Source organism: Sinocyclocheilus anshuiensis, unplaced genomic scaffold (assembly GCF_001515605.1).
Source record: "Sinocyclocheilus anshuiensis isolate Anshui unplaced genomic scaffold, SAMN03320099.WGS_v1.1 scaffold119, whole genome shotgun sequence".
Lineage (NCBI taxonomy): Eukaryota > Metazoa > Chordata > Actinopteri > Cypriniformes > Cyprinidae > Sinocyclocheilus > Sinocyclocheilus anshuiensis.
In genome coordinates, this window is record NW_015549581.1 from 72,562 (window position 1) to 76,020 (window position 3,459).

Here is a 3,459-nt window from a genome sequence, read left to right on the forward strand (position 1 = left end):
AATAAAATATATTTATATATTAAATTATTATAACCAAGTTGTTAATAATCATTACTAGATTTTAATTTTATTAAATGTATTTTCCCAAGCAAATGTGAGTGCAACACTATCCATATACACCCATTTAAACCCTTAATTGATACTTAATTGAACCCTTCTTCATTTTTTTTTTTTTTACATTCTCACATCAGTAAAAACTCTTGACTGCAGTGAAAAATGTAGACATTTAAACAGCGTTAAGCGTGAGGCCTGACAAGTGGCTGCCATTTGGTTTCCAATTTCATTCACAAGCTGCGGTCGCTCCTCATCCCAAGTGCCATTTAGGTGTCAAGATTCTAAGCCCTTGATAAATGTCCTCACCGGGACTCGTCAGTCGCCGCCCAGGCCTCTAAACACCTCAACACCCTCGGCCCAAACCGCTCTGATGCCGCTCGCGAGCGTGTTTCCTAGCAGAACCTCTGGAGGAGTGTTGGCTGCGGCTGACCGACTGTCAAAAGCAATTAATCAATGCACTCCATCACCACAGGATTCAGACGTGACGTGACTTCGGTAAATGACTTTGGACAGGCCGTGTGTGAGGCCTCTGGACCACAGTCGCCCTCCAAATCACACTAGGACATGGCTATATTTGTCTCAGTACCAAACAGTAGAGTTTAGGGAAACAGTCGACAGCTGTGTCACTCAAGTTCAAGATATTGATTAAGCTGCAGCAGTTGCTCAGGACTTTAGTGTGCCATTCACTTTCATTCATATAAATGCAGGATTGGAATGAAAGCATATGCATAGAATGAGCATATTTTGCTTGCTAAAGTTAGAAGAAATCCAAACTGTGAATTGTTGAATGCAAATAATAGTGATTTTACCATGGTTTAGAGGTATTAAGCATGACGCTAAGCTGAACTGCTTTAAAACCACAATCAACGTTCAATAAATTAAAATAATATTGATTATATAACTAGCATAATTCTGAAAGGAGAAACTTATATTTATATTATACATATTAAATAGTAAATATAGTAGATATTAAATATAATTAAGAAATATAAAGTATTATATCAATATTATAATTAAATTATAATTAACAAGACATCCAATAATTAAAAGATATTAATATATAACCATTATAAATAAATTATTTTAATTATAAATATATATTATGATTAGTATAATTAAGAAATGTATTATTATATTAATGCGCAAATATTATAATTAAATTAGAATTAAAAACAGACATCAATGTTCAATAAATTAATAAACAAAAACAGAAAAAGTAATAGTAATTGACAATTTAATATTATAATTCTAATATCATTACATTACAAAATTCCTTGTAATTAATAATAGACACTAATGTCCAATAAATAATTTATAATTAGTATAATCAAGACAATATAACATTTATATTAATATACATATGAAATAGTAAATATATCAGATAAATATAATAAAGAAATATAAAGTGATTATTTACGTATTATGGTTATAATTATACTTAAGACATCAACATTCAATAATTAAAATATATTAATATAAATATTATAAATAAATTATTTAATTAAGAAATAAGAAAATGTAATATTATATTAATGTACAAATATGATATTTAAATTAGAATTAAAACAGACACCAATGTTCAATAAATAAACAAAACAAAAACAGAACAAGTCAAAGGTTTGTAATAACATTAGGTAAATGACAGAATTTACATTTTTGGGTGAAGTCCCCCTAAAGTACATTGATGATTGACCCTTCTAGCACAACTTGGTCAAACGAGGACAAGAAAAATGAAAACTAATCCGTCTTATTCAAAGGTGGAAAATGCATTATTCTCATCTCAGCGGAGAATAACTTGTCTGCAATGTTCTCATTTGTCGTGAGAAAATTACTTCAAGCCGAGAAAACGGTAAATGTGGAAATGCAAGGGAAAAAAGAACAGAACAAAGAAAAGTTGAACACAACTAACTTTTAAAAACATGTTGTTGTATTTGCAATGCAGTGCACATGAGCACACAATAAAACCATAATAAAGCAGAAAGGCACAATACCATTCCAGATCACTGACTGGGTGAGACACTGAGTTTGTTGACAAGGCTTGAACACCGTCAGCACCTATTTCAGTAGTCTAGAGAGTCTAAGGGCTTGGTTTGCAACACGTCCCTGTCTGACACACACTTACAGATAGACTGAGTCTTTGTAATGGCTCTTGTGTTACCAGGAGGATCATTAGCTCTGATGCCAGTCCAACCGCTCTCAGCCAAATGTGGTGCTAATCAGGCAGCGACGCATAAATAATAACAATCATCAACACAGACACACCTGAGACAGAACTGTGCAGATCAGACGGCAGAAAACATTCAGCTGCAGGAGGAGAGAGACGCGGTCGAAGGGCTTGAGATGTGAATCTTTAAACATCAGTTGCATCAGCTGTTGGTAACAAGAGGAATGAAGGCTCTGTGCTGGCTGAATGATATCTAACGTTTAATGACATCTTCCTCATCTTTGCTATCGTTTCGGCTACAGCCTTGTTGCTATGGCATCTCCATGGCAATTCTCTGAAGCTGCCATGTTGCAGTACATGGCTGCAGTGGGGTTTTTTTTGTATTAAGCTGCATGCAAATGTTGAACATCCACCCACACCAGTATGCAGGGTTACACTGTTCCTTATATTAGAGTTTGCATTGTTACAGCTTGATGTGTACAGGAAGGTGAAATGCAGGTCGAATGAAAATGTCTTTATGATAGGTCAAAAAGCAAGATGTGAAAATTAATAATTAATATCATACAGTAGTGCACTGTGTTGTTTAGACCTGGAAGCTGATAATAATTTAGTATAATATAATATTAAATATATAAATACAAATAGAAAATACATTCTAATATAAAAATATAATAATAATAATAAACATGATAACTATAAATTACAATTCAATATTGTAATTGAATAAAAGTAAAAATCATAATAATTAATAATTATTTTGTGTTCCACAGAAGAAAAAGTCATAAATGTTCGGAACAAATAATAATTACCTGCAAATTCTGATAATTATTTGAAAGTTTTGGGTGAACTATCCATTTAAGGTACACTGGTTGACCCTTCCAGCTCAAAAATGACAATAAAGGGGTCACAATCTGAGGTAGAAAATGCATTTTTCTCATCTCAGCGGAGAATGACTTGTCGGCAATTTTCCCATTTGTCGTGAGAAAATTACTTCAACTGGGAGAATGGTAGAAGTGCAAGAAAAAAAAGAACAGAGAACAAAGAAAAGCTGAAGATTAGCATTACAGTAGTGTAATTATTATTACACACTAGTGCACTATTTAGTCCTGGAAAAAACACACTGATTCAGTAATTATTTTTTAATAAGTCACAGAGCAATTCTAAACTAACTCCAACCAATAACCTCCAAATTACAAGTCTGGGACCAATACACTATACACACACACACACACACACACACA

General features: G+C 32.9%; 1 protein-coding gene across 2 annotated transcripts in view; it reads right to left on the reverse strand.

Annotated features, from left to right (window-relative positions):
- The window catches only part of LOC107657761 (sorting nexin-7-like), a 20,466-nt gene that overhangs the window by 1,234 nt on the left and 15,773 nt on the right, over positions 1-3,459 (reverse strand). The window lies entirely within an intron of this gene.